The sequence below is a fragment of the Alexandromys fortis genome, unplaced genomic scaffold, assembly GCF_014885135.2.
Source record: "Alexandromys fortis isolate MF-2015 unplaced genomic scaffold, M_Fortis_MF-2015_v1.1 scaffold_160, whole genome shotgun sequence".
Classification (NCBI taxonomy): Eukaryota; Metazoa; Chordata; class Mammalia; order Rodentia; family Cricetidae; genus Alexandromys; species Alexandromys fortis.
This window is the reverse complement of record NW_026068035.1, coordinates 1,303,545-1,321,075: the sequence shown is the minus strand read 5'-3', so window position 1 is coordinate 1,321,075 and position 17,531 is coordinate 1,303,545. Positions and strand designations below refer to the sequence as shown.

At 48.2% G+C, this 17,531-nt stretch overlaps 1 protein-coding gene across 5 annotated transcripts in view; it reads left to right on the top strand.

Annotated features, from left to right (window-relative positions):
* The window catches only part of Znf516 (zinc finger protein 516), an 85,641-nt gene that overhangs the window by 3,589 nt on the left and 64,521 nt on the right, over positions 1–17,531 (top strand). Inside the window, exon 1 of one of the 5 annotated variants that reach the window (XM_050164995.1) lies at positions 212–335. The exons of 3 other annotated variants lie outside the window; for them this stretch is intronic. The gene's annotated coding sequence lies outside the window, so the exon portion shown is untranslated. Of the gene's footprint in view, positions 1–211; positions 336–719; positions 953–17,531 lie in introns of those variants that run through there. One more of the 5 variants, XM_050164998.1, reaches the window with a different exon arrangement.

The window sequence follows — 17,531 nt, the reverse complement described above, 5'->3', positions numbered from 1 at the left end:
TGGTGGGGATATAGCGGGGGAGGGTGCGCGGGGGCGGGGCACCACCTGCCCGCCCTTGAGGCGTGGCGTGCGGCTGGGGGAGGCGGGACACCCACCTGCCTGTCCCGGGGGCGGGGGCGGCGGCCGCTTGTTGCTGGGTTGCGGGCTGCGGGGGGCGGGCCGTGGGCGGGGCGCCGAAGGGGAGGCCCCCGGGTCCGCCGCGCCCCCCCTTCTTCTTCGGCGCCCGCCCCCCGCCCCCGTCATGTGCAGCGGACGTCACACGCCTGCACTGTAACCCAAGAAGTGAAAGAGACGGGGACCCGCAAGCCCAACTTCGCACCGTAACAAAGACTGGGGTCCGTGTGGGCCGTGGGGCGCGGGCCGTGGGGGAGGGGCGTGGGTACGGGGGGCGTAGGGGAGGGGCGGCGAGCTCGTGGGGCTTAGGCGTGGGCGTGCGTGGGCGGGCAGGGGCTGGCCCGGCCGGGCGGGGGGCTAGCGGAGGCGCGGCGGGGCTTGGCGGCCCAGCCCGTGGGGCAGGCCAGGTAATGGGTTTCTATTTTCAACTTCACTTTGTTCTGTCGGAGGTGGGTTGGAAGGGGAGGCGTCCCCCCCTCCGGGGGCCGGTTATGTAAGTCTCCACACCTGAGTTGGGCCCTGCTTTCCCCGAGGGGCGGATTTGGGGCGGGAGGGGCCGGTGGGTACGGGGTGCTGTCGGCTGCTTCGCGGGGTACACGGTGTGGGTGGGGGCTCTTGTGGTCTACGCTTGAGACCTAATCGATGTCTGGGTGGAGAGGAGGTCCGAGTGGACGTTGGGCTGTTTCTAGAAGCCCAGATGTGCCCTTGGGCTGGGGCGGGCCTTCCAGGGTGTCCATTGAGTAACAAAGGACCGAAGGCTTGTACTTCTCTGGTCCACTCGCGGTGCCCACTTCACCAGCAAGTCTCGGAAGAACTTTAGACGGCATCTTAATTAAAGGTACAGTAGAAAGTCACGTCCCGATGAACCTACCATTAAGTCTTGAATGTTGGTTAAATATAATTTAAAAATTGATGTGCGTTGACCGGCGACGTAGAAGCAGAGAGGAGAGCTCTCCTTGCAGGATCTTTACAGATTACGTTTTAAACCTCCCTATTAATATGATTGAAGTATTTCGGTTTAGGAATGTGTTACTTTAAGGAACTAGACATCCCTGCTATTTGATATGATACTTGCTACTGCCCAGTACACAAGAGCCCATTTTTATCACTCCTTCATTTTCTCTTGCATTCTTTAATTGTTTCGTCAGAGTAGCTGTGTTATTTTTATTTACCCAGACCGGCTAGAATTAAATATACCACACTATTGTGAGTGACTTCTAAGGCGCCCCCCCCCCAGCAAAATTGGAGATGGAGTTGAGCTGCCCTGGTGTTCCAGGACAGTGACCCCATAGCCATCTCGAATGGGTTCTGGGATAAACTGAACTCAAGGAAAGGCTCACAACTGTTTTGATAATCAAATTAGAATCCTGATGTGTTAAGATAAATGCATGTCTAATATTTTCTTAGTTCATTGGGAGAACTTGTTCCCTTACACTTGGTAATTTGAATATACTGAAGCCTTCAGAGCACATTCACATTCTAAAAAGGAAGCCCATGCCAGTAGGTCTGTAATCAAGCTAGCTGCACAAGGAGTAGGCATGGCTTTCCAGAGGGAACAAAACACCCCAGTCACTGACCGGCTCCTCGCTGCTCCCAGCAGTGGACACAGAGAAGGGAGTTTTGATTATTTGTGTTTGTTTCTGAGCTTTTGAAAATCTAGCATATGAAATTGTCTTGGGGGCCTCAAACTTTCACTTTGGTGTGTGCATCTGATACTAATTGCTGATGTGATCTCCTGGTAGCTTATCTGGGCAGCTGTTGAACACTGCTCTAGGTAAACACCTTGTAGACGCAACTCAGGTACCTCAAAAAGTTCTCTGGGGATGTTGAAATCTTATTTCTTAACTTCCCACTATGTCCCAGAGACATTAAAGTGAACTGAGAGGAGCCCTCCCCAGCAGGTCACAGGATGTCTCCATGTTCATAAATGAAACTTTTAACTCCGTTTGCCTTACTGACTCCTACCAGGAGATATTTGAGTTTTCTAAGTGGAGCATTTGACGTGATTACGTTTAACAACAATTATGTGGAGAAGAAAAAGAGATTCTTAGAATACTTTGAAGTGGGGAATACTCTAACAGATGGCTCCCAGTCTTCAACTGGGGGGAAGATGGTAATGTACCCTGGCAACTTAAGTGGAGTTTAGTCATGGCTTCCTCTTGGGAAAAAAAAAAAACAGTCCTGGGTTTCAGGGGTTGTTGTAGGTTTTTGTGTATTCATATGCCAGATACATTTTGCCTTATTCACAGTTTACCAGAAGTAATCTTTGAGAAAGAGTTTTGTGGGAGTGGCGTTGAGTGGGACTGGCGGTTGTGTGTAGAATTTCAGCTGTGTTCTACCTTAAGGCTGTGGAAACAGGAGCTGAAATGTAAGCTGATTATGTTGGGCAGGAGGGAGGGAGCATGCCCCAGCCTGTGTGCTTTCCCGTTACAGTGCCGCTTCTCTGGAGGGTCGCCTGGTCAGCTCACTGTTTTGTTTCTGATCCCACGAGAGAAGGACAGGTGTTAACAAGGCACTAGCAGATACCGTTCGCTTACACTGTCCCTGGGTTCATAACCAGAACAATCATGGCTGGTACCGTGCAGGGCACAGAGTGGCTTTTACTCTTGTGGTTGTGTTTCATTTACTTTGACTGGCCACATTTATCCCCAAATCACCCAGATTTCTCTTGGTGCTGCCCACGGATTTGATCATTATTTGTGGCACTCACGGAAGAAAAGAGAAACGAATTTGTCTTGTTAGGTATTTGCTGTATAAACTTTTGGACCTGCGAGTAACGTTCCTTCCTCAAAAGCAGACAGCTTACCAAGTACGCGTTTATATGTTTTAGTGCTTGGGAAAAGCTGTCCTGACAAGGCTTTTCTTAAAATGCCTCTCTTTGTTAGTTCCCCCCACCCCCACCCCAAGTTCTGGAAACAGCAGGGGAATCCCCTGCCTCCTGGTCTTCCAGGCTTGTACCTCAGAGCTGTGTTGAGAGTCCACCGGAGTTTTGTTTGTTTGCTGCTTCCCTAGGCTTCTCCAGGCTGCTTACAATTGGGGACCTTTGACCTTAGCTTCCAGAATTATTCACGTGGAAGCTTGAGGGACTAATTTCCTTACTCCATAGCTGGCAGGGCAGGCAAGCGACCCCTCTGGTGCTGCACGGAACTGCATCTCCTCAGGAGCTGCATTTTCCCGGCAAGCCCAGCTTCAGGATGTAGGGCTGTGGTGAAGCCCGAGGAAGGAGGAAGGGGCTTTTGGAATCCAAAACGGCCATTATCCCTGGCCGAGGAGAGGAACGTGGGGATGCTGGGAGGCAGGTGTGGATGTGCGCCCTGGAGCTGCTCGGGCTGTGGGTAGGGTTGTACTCTTGTCTGCTTCTGCTATGTCCTGCCGCCTTGAGTATGGGGCTCTGATCCCAGCCTTTGCTCCAGACGGCCTGGAGTGTCGTGGCAACCACCTGTTCATAGTTTAGAGTGTCAGGGGCATGTGCGGGGCAGCACTTTGCACGTTCAAGCCCTGGCCCCCATGCTCCCGTCTTCCACCAGGAGGGATTTTGCAGCTGGGGGAGGTAGGATCTTTTTCTCCTTGGTTCCAAGTGTTCCCTTCCCTTCCTGCCCAGGAAGGTGGGTGGGGAATCTTCTTGTCATTGGGAGCCAGCTGTGATTATTTCAGAATTTTCAAGAAATTTTTAGTTAACCAGAAACCCATTTCAAGAAAGGCATCCTATCTAGTATTTCTGTTATGGAGAATTTATTAATAAAATTAATTTTATGGAAGGAAGAACGAAGGGAGGCATTGAGTGTGAATTTGAAATGTTTATCTGGAACTTCCAAAACAACTCTACTTTAAAGTTGATTTTATCCCGGAGAGCCATACTTCAGGCATATGACCGCCATTCTGGGTCGCTCAGTGTCCTGGCCTATCTGCTGAGGTAAATGAGGTATGTTTCTGAAGGACTGGTGAAAACTGGCAGCTGCAGACGGCCCACTCTGCCTTCTTTATCCCTTGCGTCTGCCTACACATGACTCTGGCAGCTGTGGCCTTCCCTGCCAGATTGAGAGCTCTGGTGTTTGTCTGCGGAGGGAAATGCTTTCCCGTGCACACATTGGGATTGTCAAGAAGTATGATTTTGCGCCTTCCAAGTAGTTTCTGAAGAAAGATCTGGCGTTTGCTCTTCAGCCCAAATGGTACTGGAAATTACTAAGCAGTGTAATTAGAACTACAGCTAATTTTAGAAGGCAAACATGTAAATATATGTTAAGTAGTGAGTAAGACACAAAACTGGAGAGCAGGGAGAAACATTAATCCAGAAGGCATGTCATCGGACGTGCCTCTGTGTGCCAGGATGTGTTCATCCCGGTAGATAGATGATTTTGCTCTGGGAGTTTGTTTTGAGTCAGGAATTTAATGAAGTCGCTACAGTCCAGATTATTTCTGTCCACGATAGAACGGAGGAGGTCTGCCTCCGCACTGGGGAGAGGTGGGTGCCTGTCTTGCTGTTTTATTTCCAAGCTCAGTTGAGCAGGTGTTTTATTCCCGCAGAACAGGTAGATTGTCTCTCGCTGCCTCTCACACCCTGGGGACCTGCTGCTGCTACTGCCTCTTGCACACAGCTGGCCCACCCTCTTCCTGCTGAGTTAGGAAACCATGCTTAGAGGTTCAGTATGGTGTTAGCGTTCGAGGCCTAGAGAGACTCAAAAATGGAGGTGCCCTGTTGAATCTCATATTTGTTAATGGTGAGGCAGTGCCCCCCTCACCCCAGCATTCTTAGCACTTCAGAAATCCTTCTCATCAGCGCCACCCCCTCCCGTGTGACAGGGTTAGGGACAATTTGTTTAAGAATTTTTGTCCTTTGTTTCAGCAAAGGGCAACATGTGTCTGTCTTTACCATATGGTTCTGTTTAACCTATATTGCATGAGCTGACTGGAGCTGTGCTGGACATTGATTTATTTTGGCGTTCGAGAATGTTCTTTGAAATTGAGTCCAGTCACTGATGCGTCGGAAGTTGCGCCCAGAGGTCGCTGTGGCTTTTGCAGCTTCTTCGGCTGGTATTTAGGCAGGGAAAGCGAGGCTTGTGTTTGTAGAAAATAGGTTGCCATCGAGTGTTGAGCGATTATGCCAGCTCAGGAAGACCTAGCATTCTGTAGGCATGCTGAGACTTTCCCGTGGGAGTAAGACTAAGGATCCTGCTGGTCAGAAAGAGAATGTTTACACCGTCAAATGCGTGACTGTGCTGTTCTAGGGCCCCAGCATCTCTGGATGTGAGAGCCTCATTAGCCTTCATCTTCCTGGTTTTCCTGTTCCAATGACAGGAGTAAACATCCAGGCTTGGCCATCTGTGTGTCCCCAGCCATGTTCTGTGGACTTTGTAGGCAGGGCACTGCCTAGAGTTTGGAACATGGAGCTGTGCTTCTTGCACAAGTCACGCTGAGCTGACCAGTGCTACAGTATTTCTGTGCCAGTTTGAGGAAAGACCATTACTCCTTGATAACCGTGTTCCCCCAGTCCCAGATGGATCATTCCAATCATACCAGTCCTTACCATGTCTTTAGCATGACCCATTAGCATGATGATGATGTTCTGTCCCGGAGCAGCACTTGGCATGAGGCCATAATGGTCATTGTGATGAGAGGAACGTATTACCCAGGCACCCAATTGTCTTCCTGTTCCCAGAAATGGCTTTATACTCTGAAGAGTCTTAGAGGGAGGAGAATAGTCTTGTTCCTAAAACCGACTGACAGTAAGTGGCTTCCTAGTGCATGAGCACTTGCCATAGCAACACAAACTTGGGGACGGTTCTGTGGAATCATGGGATTAGTGGTAGGATTAAAATTAGCCTCTGTAAATTACCCTGGTGACAGAGGAGCGGGGTATGTTAATGGTTTTACTGGTGGATGGGCTTATCACTTGTTTTCTAGGTTGGTGGAAGATTATAGGCTGTCCTGAATCTCAACTTTAGTCAGTGGTTGGCGCTCCCGATAGGCACACATTTTTAAGTGTCTGTCTCCATTGGAATTCGGGATCTAATTGTGCAGCATGTGTTTTTGCTGCGTCGTACAAGTGCAGGGGCAGCTGGAACATGTGGTGCGGTCCTTCAGTCCTGCTGGCTGCGAGAACAGGCACCCATTTTAGAAAGTGCAGTACATCTTTTGGCTCAGGGAGGCTTCCTTAGGTGCTGACTTGGGGGCGGGTTGTAATTAGTCTTTCTGCGGCTCTGAGGATGGAACCCAGGGCCTTGTGCGTGCGTGGGAGGTCAGTGTCCAGCCACTGAGTTGTGCTCCAAGCCCAGGGATGAATTATTAGCTATCTCTTCTTGGTCTGAGCTAGTATGACTTTAGTTAGGCCTTGCTTTTCTCCTTTTTTGTCTGGTTGTCTTCTCTCCTTCTCAGTTCCTCTGCCTCCCATACTTTTTGTTTACTTTTGAGACAGGGCCTCGCTATATACCACGATAGTGTTCTTGTAATCATTTGCATTTTGTTGTGTATTTCTGTTGTTTTTTTTTTTTTGACTTTACTGTATTTAGGTGTCTTAGAAGTGATTTTGGGTGAACTTGGGGTTCTGTAGGTGCTGAAATGCAGGAAAATCTGGTCGCTCAGTCAAGGCCACGATGGGGCGGGGTTTGGCCTGGGAGCCTAGCACCAGGTTAGTTTTCTTTCCAGGATCCTGGCAGTGAACACGCTAGACTAGCCGTGCTGAAAGTCCACCTAGAGGACAAGGTTGTCTGCCTGTGCTGAGTCAGCTCCAGGCTGGCAAATGAGCGGTTGCTAAGCAGGGCCTGTAGCACGGCCCCTCTGCTCACCTGAGGTGCTTAGCACCAGCTCCGGACGGTAGAGAAAGTGTGGGTTCAGTGTTTGTCTCTCTCCACAGTGAAGTGTTTGTGTGAGAACTGGGCCAGTTGTCACCATCTGAGGCCATTGCAGCTCTGCAGAGTGCAGTCCAGGAGGAAGCAGAGAGCCCTGTCTCCCGGCCAGCCAGCTGTCAGCCCGGTGGGCAAAGGGGTAGATTTTTAAAGGAAATCCAGTGATAGCTACCAATACCAATAGCAGTGTGTGTGTGCGCGCGCGCACATGTTCATGCAAGTGTTGATGGTGAACATGAAGCTCATTGATTAGGTTAGGCTGGCTGTCCACCAAGCTCCAAGGATCTGTGTGTGTTCATGTCCCCAGCACTGGGGTTCTAGAAACAAACGACGGTGCCCCGTTTTTATGTAGGTGCTGGGATCTGAACTCAGGGGTCCTTATGTGTATATGGCAAACGTTTAATTGGTTTGAGCCATCTCCAGACCTCATTTTTACCTCCAGTATCTAGATCAAACCCAGGGCTTCTTTCGTTTGGCAAGTTCTTCACCGATCTGTAGATTCCTCGCTAGGAGCAAGACGTTTTGTAAGAGCAAGCTATTGGCACGGATGTAGACAGCCTCAAAGAAAGGAGTCTCCAGCAGACAAGGGAAAGGAGTCAGAAGAGCCATTGTGATGGATCGCCAGTGCCCTGTGCCCAAAGCCGTACACGGAGAGCTGTGGCATGGCTGTCCTCAGTGGGGAACAGGTACACAGGAGACGAAGGCATTGGCGGAGAGGCCTGGGTGGGACAAGCTGGTGAGGCGTGTCCTGGGCTGGGGAGATAGAGAACTGACCAGGGAGTGGGGAACTCATCTCTAAGCTCAGCTGGGGTACACACAGACAAGATAGCGAGAGAGAAGAGATGTAGAAGGATGGAGCGAGGCCAGATACCTGAGCAGGGTCCTTTTCTCTGGTAATTCAGCTGAGTGGCCAGCGTTGGTAGCCCACAGGCTTGGAGCTTTTTTTTTTTTTTTTTTTTTTTTTGTCTTGTGTGCCCCGTTGACGTCTGCGTGGCCATTTGTGATTATTAATGACCTGTAGTGGTGCCGTCACTCATCAGTCCTCCACAGGCCTGTGATGTTTAGTTATTCTTTATTGTTAACAAGCATAAAAGCCCTAGCCTTTTCAGTTGAGATACTCCAAGTAGACATAGCCAGCCATTCTGGGTGTTTCCCGAAAGGAGAAGCGATGTCTAGATTGATTTCCACACTTAGAATGATGGCCACTTTCCAGAGAGGATTGTGTCTTCATTGTTGACCTGAAGCTGCATGCTTAGTAATTTTAAATATTTATTTAAATATTTATGTAATGTGTATGTATTTGTGTGGGTACGTGTGTGTGGTTGGGATACCCGAGAAGCTGGAAGAGGAGACTGGAACCCCTGAGCTGGAGTTACAGGCAGTTGTGAGCCAGTTGATAAAAACTGAGAATTGAGCTCAGATCTTCTATAAGAGTAACAAGTGCTCTTAACTCCTAAGTGTGTAAGAAGCCTGTGATCGCCACAATACGTGTGTGGAGGTCAGAGAACCACTCAGAGGAATTGGTACGTGGGTCCTGTGTATCAAATCTGGCAAATGCTTTCACCATCTGAACTATTTCACTGGCCCTATATGGGGCAATCTGCTAACTTCCTAAAAACTTCTCAAAATATGTTATGGCCAGTGTCAACTGAGAGCTGTCCAGGCTTACTGTATTAGTGTCAGAACAGGGTGTGTGTGTGTGTGTGTGTGTGACCCGCCCACTTGAGTATCTAGTGATTAAAATCATATTATGGTCACGTTGGTGTTAATAGTTTGTTTTTATCTGTTACCGTGAAAGGCTGAGAACTCTTAAGGTCACAATTCAATATGTCATAAAGTACAAATGAGACACAGGACATGGGCTAATTAATTGGTCATGATGGTGGGAAGCTAAGTTCATACATACAGACCTCAAGATTCCCTCCGGGGGCGGGGGGNCGGGGGGGGGGGAGACACACATAAGCCAGGATTTAGGATCAGAGCTTTCTGACAACCAAAATAAAAGGCACGCCGTGGTGATAAGTGTATCACCACGTATTCTGGAAGACCCCACGCGGGTCCTTCCTGGGGAGAGCTTTCTTTTTCAGTGTGTAGCACAGGATGCTCTTCCATCGGGCGCTAATGCCACTGTTTATTACACACTCTGGTGCTCAGTGAGTGTCAAGGCAGACGCTGTAGAGGTTTTCAGAGGTGATCTCTTCGGGCTGCTTGTATACCAAAAAGCCGAGGTCATAAGAATAAAACTGTAGTGATTTTTTTTTTAATGTTTTAATAAAGAAAACTTGCCTGATTAGAGTGGAGAGCTAAGCCTCTAGAGGCCAGGGAGGGGTAGCACACACTTTTAATCCCAGCACTGGGGAGGTGGGGGTGGGAAGGGGGGGTGAGTTCAAGGTCACTTTGAATTTTGTCTCAAAGAGAAACAAAACACACCCAAAGGTGCTCCCAGCAGTTGGGATCACGAGCCTTTAATTCCAGCACTAGGGAGGTGGAGACAGGCTGGGCAGAGAGAGAGAGAGAGAGAGAGAGGGAGAGAGAGAGAGAGAGGGAGGAGAGGAGAGAGAGAGAGAGAGAGGAGAGAGGAGAGAGAGAGAGAGAGGAGAGAGAGGAGAGGGAGAAGAGAGGGAGGAATAGAAGGCTGGAGGAGACAGGAACTCGGGAAGTCTGAGGTTTGGTGAGACAGGTGGAGCCTGGAGATGCTGTCTGAGGACAGGATCGCCCCTTCGGACTGAGTGTTGGTAGAGGTAAGAAGGTAAGAGCTCTTTAGTTGCTGGCCTCTCTGCTTCTCTGATCTTCAGCATTAACCCCCATATCTGACTTTGGGGCTTTTGTTATTAAGACCCACTTGAATTTGTGTTGCATCTGACGCCCAAGGAGCTCCCTTTTATCTACTTATTGTGTGTGTGCATAGACCAGTGTGTGCCACACTCAGTAGACATGTGGAGGCCAGAGGACCCCAGTTGTGGGACCGTGTGGGTTGAACTCAGGGTGCCAGGCTCGGTGGCAAGCACCTGTGCTGGCTGAGTTACCCTGCGGGCCCCCTTGCCAGGTATTTATTGTAGGCTTAAATTGGTGAGAGCCCGGGTCGTGTCAGGGCCCTTTCTTCTGGTGCCTGACCTGGGCAAGGCCCTGTTGTGAGCTCCTCCGTATGTATTGTTTCACATTCGGAACGGCCGGAGGAAGTTGGCAGTTCTTTGTGCCTCTTTTCCCGTACAGACGTGGAAACTCGAGCCCTTCTAGACTAGAAGCTGGCTTCTCTGGGCAGGCGACCTCCTTGGTCCTTGGTTTGTGACCAGGCACCCGCTATTCCTGTTGAAATTATTGTAGAATGGAGTTTCATTGTGGTCTGAGCCATTTGAAGTAGGAGAACTTTGGGAATTGTGACCCACTCCCCATTCCTACAGGTGAATTCTTCTAGAGAGGCTGGGGGAGACATAGCAGTGCATCTGAGTTGGGTTGGCTGTGGAGGCCTCCGGGTCCCCAGTTCTGCGGTGTAGTGTCATTTCCTTTGTAGTTTAGTAAATACGACTTGTCTGAAGCTCAGAGAGTAAAACAGCCCCACTACTCAGTCTTACAGACTGGCAGTGGTGACACACACCTTTAATCCCAGTACCCATACTAGTTTGCCATAGAAACCGGCAGTAGTGGTGCATGCCTTTAATCCTAGAACCATGCATTGTTTGTCATAGCCAGAACCTGGAAACAATCTAAATGCCCCTCGACTGAAGAATGGCTAAGGAAAATGTGGTACATTTACACAATGGAGTACTACACCACAGAAAAAAATAACGACAGTTGAAATTTGCAGGCAAATGGATGGGGCTAGAAAACATCATATTGAGTGAGGTAACCCAGACACAGAAAGACAATTATCATATGTACTCACTCATAAGTGGTTTTTAAATAGAAAGCAAAGAAAACCAGCCCACAAATCACAATCCCAGAGAACCTAGACAACGAGGACCCTAAGAGAGACTTACGTGGATCTCATCTACATGGGAAGTAGAAAAAGATAAAATCTCCTGAGTAAATCGGGAGCATGGAGACCATAGGAGAGTGTAGAAGGGGAGGGGTGAGGCAGGGAGGGGAGCAGAGAAAAATGTATAGCTCAATAAAATCAACAAAAAAAAAATCCCAACACTAGGAAGGAATATAAAATGGGAGGAGAAAGCTCTTAGTCTCATTCTGAGATTCCTGGAGGTGGATCTCCATTTCGGATTGAGGTAGAGGTAAGAGCCAGTGGCTGGCTGCTTTACTTTTTTGACCTTCAGGTTGAACCCCAATTTTTGTCTCTGGGTTTTTATTAATCGTGCTGCACTTCTGGTCTGAAGATAATCATGAGGCTCAGGTAGCTACTAAGGATGAACTAAGGAAGACCAATGCAAGAGGACTTGGGGGCTCTAGACATCTGGGGCCTTCGGCCATGTCTGGGTCCTTCTGACCTAGTGGCCTCATGCCCCAGGGGGCTGGTAGGGACTTTTGAAACTCTTCCTCCCTAGCTGCTCCCTCCCACACCCAAGTCTGTAGGTGCAACATTTTGGGGGAGCACCTGTCCCCATCTTGCTCCCTCCCTTCCTCCTCCTGTTCGTCTGTGTGTGTGTGTGTGTGTCTTTCTTTCAGTGAACCCAGAGCTAGACTGATGGCCAGACAGCCCCAGTAATCTTCCTGTCTTCACTCCCTACACAGGATACTGGGGTCACAGGCATATGTAGCCATGCCTGGATTTTCTTTCTTTTTTTTTTAAACAAACAAACAAACAAACAAAAACACGTTAGGAATTTGAACTAGGTCCTTATACTCACAGAGCAAGCACACTAAGCCACCCTGGCCCAAGCACACTTTCTACAGGTAGGCTTTTGGTCCCAGTGAGGACATCTCTGTCGTCTTGGCCTTGAAGGTCTAAAGTACTAGAGAGCATCCATTACCTTAGGGAAGCCTGCGTTATGGACCCTGGAATTGGGGTTTCTTATATTTCGATGTCTCACGCAATATTATTTTTTGCCTCCAACCATCACACATGTCATAGCTGTTCTTATCCCCAGGCTGTTAGAGACAGGCTTCAGATGGAGTGTGGTCCACTTGGCTGCTATCTGTGGGCTGTTTGCCACTCAGTAAGATAGCATGCTGATAATCATATCAAAAGAAAATTGGGTAAAGTTAATGATGTCTCTAAAAATTCATACCTTCAGAGTGTTTCTTAACCCTGTGAGTGCTCAGGAGATGGCTCGGGGCTAAGGGCCTGCAGCCTCGATTGGAGCCTCAGAGCCCGCTTGGCGGAAGGAGAGAATCAGTTTCCTTTGTTCCCCTCTGACCTGTGCACATGTATGTGTGTACACGCAAATTAATGTGATTTTAAAAATATGCAAGCAATCCAGGAATTAATATTGATGTAGCCAGCTCTTTGAAACTTATGTGTGGTCATATCGGCAGCCCGTCCCAGTGTGGACAAGCCCCATTTGGCAGCCTTCTGGGTTCCAGTGGCCAGCATGGTGAGGGAAGTCCCACACCATACGAACCTCTGTTTCACTGTTACCTGTTTTGGAAGGGAGAGTATATTACTTTTGAGATAGCTGAAATGGATTCTGAAGGGTGAAAGTTCCCCAGCTTTGTTCTGGGAGACCATATTGGCAGATCTGGTGCCCTGAGCACTGAGGGAGACAGTGGGGAGACCTAGGAACTTAACCCCCAGGAGCTGCCCCTCTTGCATACACTTGGAACACAGCATCGCCTTTTCTAGGTTGTGACCGGTGCTTCCTGTACCATGGCTTCTACCTCTGCCACAGGTTTGATAAATTGGTTTTCTGTCTTCAGATCCAGTATGTCTCTGGGCATGTGTGAACAAAGAGGGAAAAATGCTGATAGTGGTCAGGCTGGAACCCCTGCCGGTTCTCCACTTTTGGCCTATGCTCTTGTTCTGCTTGACATCATCCTGTTGGGAAGTGTGGCATGTGTGCCAGCACGCGTCTGTGCACTGTGAGCGATGGTGTGAACACCAGGGTGCCCCTGTGCTGTCCTTGAGCACTGACCTCCTGTAACTGGAGTGTTGTCTGCGGTATTTAAAGACCCAGAAGGGCCCCCAGATCTCCAGGTGGTTACCGTACACTCAGCTGCTACATTGAGGGATTCTGAAGGTGATTTTGCAATTTTGAGGTGAATTAGTTTTTAATTTGGTATTTAGCTCTGAGGAGGTGTGGATCAAAGATGAGCCTGTGTCCTCTATCATCTGATGACAGTTTAGCTCTCGGTCTAGTGTAACCTCTGTCAGGTGATTCACTTGCTGTCTTTCCTAGGTTTAAAGACATACTGAGCTGGCTGGTTTGCTCAGTTGGTTCAAGTGTGATGTTGGTAAACGTGGTGCTGTTCAGAACAGCACAGAGATGTGACCTCACTCATTAAGTAGATGTACATTAAACCTTAAACTTTTTTTCCCGCCATAGTTTGGTGTGTTTTTGAGATTCTCACAACCCAAGGTAATTAGAAGATTGATAAATGTTGTCTAGGACTGAGGTAGACCAGCTGGAAACTGCAGGGAGGGTTGATGTACATTTCTGTGAAAACGTTGCCCTGGTAGAAGATGAGCCCACTTTCTCCCCAGCCAGGACCCCTTCCCCTCCTCGCCCCGGGTCCTTGCCGGCTTCCAGCATGGTTGTGGGGTTACAAGGCGGCACTCTAGAGTCTGTGAAGATGGTTAGGTTTGGGGTTTGCTCAGGGCACACTGTGGGGGCAGCAGACCACCTTGTCTCTTTGCTCAGGACATTCATTAGTCTTTAATCAGACAGGGCACACGCTGTCACGTGGGTAGCAGTGACAGTGTCCAGGTCACAGTCGCGCTGGAAGCGTTGCTGCTCTGAAGTTGCCCAGATGCCTGAGGCTCGGCCACCCTGGGGAGGGGGCGTCAGCATTGCAGGGCTCCCAGCCTTCCGATGTGGTCATTTATCACTCCTGAGCTGCTGGGAATGAGGGTGACATAGAGAGACACTTCACAACAGGCCACGTGAGACACCAGGTGGAAGGGAAGGGGCTTAAGGGTGGGCTCCATATTCCTGCTGGGTGTAGGCACCCAGCAAAGCCTCAAGTGGTTTTCAGGCCCCTGGTTTGGTTAATACAGTTTTATCCCGCTTTCAAGGCAAGATGTGAATTGCTTCCTGGTTCTGGGCTGGGCCTTGGGGACTCTTAGTTACCAGTTTTTCCTGCTTGTAAATGCAGATGTTCTGGTCAGCAGGTTTATTATTTTGACTGAGGGTCAAGTTCCGTTCCTGGCTGTATCAATCACCCCGTTGCTTGTTTTGATAAGTGAAATTGCTGCTGAAACGGCCCGGAACTCTGTTTATTATCTCGAGGAATGGTTATATCAGTGTTCAGGAAACTTGCTCGGCTTTTAAACGTGAGATTGACTTGTGCTCAGGTGGGGTCACCGAGCCCAAGCGTACATTGCTCACCGGGGACAGAAAGTGCCCGTCACCGAGGACAGGAAGTGCCCCTCAGCACGTTTGCTGCTGTGGCCAGCGGACATACCTGTTTAACAGAAAGCTATGTCCCGAGGGTCCTTGACGGACCTTGTTTGATTGCTGCCTGGGTTCAGAAATCTCCTAGTCTCTGTGACTTTAGGCTTCATCGCTGGGTTCTGGTCTTGAAAATGATTTAAGTTGCCAGAGCCAGTCACCCCCTGCCGACTGCACATCTGGGGGCTCAAGAGCTCAGGCTGTTTCTAACCAGTCATGTGAAATTTATGGTTATTCAATTGCCTTAGGATCTGCTGGTCAGACGGACTTCAGCATCACAGTAAGTTAAAGTGTTCTGATTATAACATCCCTTTCTTAGACAAAGCCTGACCGGTTTCAGAGGTTAGTGGAAAACAGATCTCCAGGCTTACAGTCAATCACTTGGGGCAGAATTCTTTCCCAGGCGTTTGAAAGGCACTTTGTTTAAGACACTTTAAGATGTCTGCCGTTGGGGCTAAGAAAATGGGCTGTGTCCTATTTTTAAGCGGAAGGGATTGTGGCGGCTGAGAGGGAGCAGGGCCGTGTCCCCACTAGGCTCGGAGGTGGACTTTGTCTCTTCCATATCACTTTCTTGCCTGGCAGTGAGGTGACTTGAACGCTGTGGTCCAGGGGAAGCTGTTGAGGCTCCAAATGTGTTTTAATTACTCACCTGGAGGAACTGATTGCCGGGTGTTCTCACGATCTTACTGCTCAAGGGGCAAAGACAGACTTTGTCCTGCAGACACCCAGAAAGTTTCAAAGGTAAAGGTCCATGAAGCTTTCAAGATGGCAGGAAGCTCCCATTGCCCCTCTTCCATCAACAGCACAGGTTCCAGCCATCACTGTGGCTTTGGTTGCCAGCCACAGATTTATTTTAGTCATTAATAAATTATTTTATCTCTGTGAGGGATTGCCTGCATGTAGATATATGTACCTTGAGCACGCCTGTTGCCTTCGGATCCCTGTGAACTACATGTAGGTGCTGGGAACTGAATCCGAGTCCTGCCAGGACAGCAAATATTCGTAGCTGGGGAGCCATCAGCCCCTGTTTTAATATTTTTAGGTTTAAAATTGTTATTATTTCATGTGTATGGGTGGATGTTTAGACGGTGTGTGTGTGTGTGTTTGTGTGCACCATGTATGTGCAGTACCCACAGAGACCTGAAGAGGGCATCAGATTCCCCTGGAACTGTGGTTACAGAAGATTGTGGGCTACCATGTGGGTGCTGGGAATTGAACTGAGTTGTCTGCCAGAATAATCAGTGTTCTTAGCCGCTAAGCTGCTCTCTCCAGCCCCCTAGCATCTATGGTAGTAATTTAATTATAGTCAGATGCTTGGTGGCATGCATATTCCATGCCCAGATTAAATGATTTATTTTTCAAATGGTGTGTTATCTTTGTCTGTGTTTGTGCTTAAACAAAATGTGTGTTTTTGATGACTGAAAAAATGTCATTGTCTTTGATGTTGGATATTTATAAAATAAAGGAGAAATGGCATTTGGAGGAAAAATATTAGACATTGTACAACATGGAAATAATTTTATGTGAGCAGTTTTCTTTGTGCTAGTCTGATGGGCTTTAACTATGTTAGCTTAGTTATGTGTGAAGATTTCCCACATATACGCCCTCAGTGTCACAAATTCAAATGGCGTCATGTTCCTTGAGTTCTTTTACGACTGTATACATATACATTAGTATGTGCATACAAACGTGTGGTGTGTGTGCACACGTGTATGCAGGTACATGTGTACTCATAGCCAGAAGAGTACCTCAGGGGTCTCTTCCTCTATATAATATTCCATCTTTGTTTTTTTTTTAATTTTTATTTATTTTTGTTTTATGCACACCGGCATTCTGCCTACATGTATGTCTGCGTGGGGGTGGAACTGGAGTTGGAGACAGCAGTGAGCTGCCGTATGGGTGCTGGGAATTGAACCTGGGTCCTCTGGAAGAGCAGTCAGTGCTCTTAACCACTGAGCCGTCTCTCCAGCCCCCCCAACCCCCATAGCTTGTTTTTTTTTTTTTTTTTTTTTTTTTTTTGCTACAAAGCCTCACTGAGCCTGTCCACTAGGCTGGTTGGCCAGTGAGCTCTGGGGACTCTGCCCATCTCTGCTCTCCTCACACTAAGGGCACAGGCATTCATTAGTCATGAATGACTTTTGTATAGGTGCTGGGATTTGAACTCAGGTTCTCTTGCTTTCCTAGCAAACACCATTACATTCTCTTTGTGTTTTTCTAAGTATAAGAATTTAAAGGCACACATTAATCATGGTCCTGTGTGTGCACACCGACTTGAACACGCTCAGTGCCCAGTGTGTGAAAAGCACAGACTGTTTGGATGCCCTTGACCACAGATATCCCTCAGGGAGTGCGTGCTTACCAACTCCACGCCCTGAGTTTTTTGTGTCTGTGGATGTTGGGTTGTTTCCGGAGTTTGTAGCATGGGACTTTCCAGATATGCAGTGTATGTCCTTGTGGTAATTTTTGTTTAGGGTAAGTTCCCCAAGGTGTGGTATGTGGAACAAAGTGTCATTTTAATGGGTTAATATTCAGTCTTCCCAACAGAGGCCCCAGTGGCATGGTTCACTCTCTGTTGGTTTTCTCTGCTTGTGTTTGATGTTATCAGTCTTTTAACTCTTGACCAGCCTGAAATACCATTGCATCATAAGATGATAAGTATTTCTTAATGTTTGAAGATCATTTTGATTCTCTCAAAAATCACTTGCTCAATTATTTACTCAGTTTTTCCACCAATAAAATTTTTGATTTGCAAGAACACTGGATAATAGCCATTTCTTAAGTGTTCCAAATTTCTTTTCTTTTCTTTTCTCTTCTTTCCTTTCCTTTCCTTTCCTTTTCCTTTTCCTTTTCCTTTTTCTTTTTTCTTTTCTTTTCTTTTCCGTAAGACAGGGTTTCTCTGTAGCTTTGGAACCTGTCCTGGAACTCACTCTGTAGACCAGGCTGGCCTCTAACTCACAGAGATCTGCTTGTTTCTGCCTCCTGAGTGCTGAGATTAAAGGCGTGGGCTACCACCGCCCGGCAACCATCCAAATATCTTTATGGAACATACTTTTAAATTTTTATAATAATTTATTAT